General features: G+C 30.0%; 1 protein-coding gene across 1 annotated transcript in view; it reads right to left on the bottom strand.

Annotated features, from left to right (window-relative positions):
* Window positions 1-263, bottom strand: part of LOC119582348 (formin-2-like) — a gene marked incomplete in the record, with an annotated part of 21,001 nt that overhangs the window by 18,525 nt on the left and 2,213 nt on the right.

Below are 263 nucleotides of genomic sequence, written 5' to 3'. Positions count from 1 at the left end.
TTTAACGAAACATTACTAAAGTGAACATTACAGGTTCCTAGTGACAATGGGTTAAGATGTGAAGATAGTGATTAGACAAAGATACTCTTGGAAAAAGTTTCTTATTCAAAGTTAGTCTTTCCATGATAATAAGTGTGAGAGATCAGTTAACAGCTGTTATGCTATAAGATTTTCCTTACACATAAATCTCAACTCTGTTATAACATATACGCATTTAGTAGCTATAACAATAACAAAAAAGTTACCCTTCTTTGTTACTTATT

Source organism: Penaeus monodon, chromosome 15, assembly GCF_015228065.2.
Source record: "Penaeus monodon isolate SGIC_2016 chromosome 15, NSTDA_Pmon_1, whole genome shotgun sequence".
Taxonomy (NCBI): domain Eukaryota; kingdom Metazoa; phylum Arthropoda; class Malacostraca; order Decapoda; family Penaeidae; genus Penaeus; species Penaeus monodon.
This window is presented reverse-complemented; position numbering and strand designations above follow the sequence as displayed.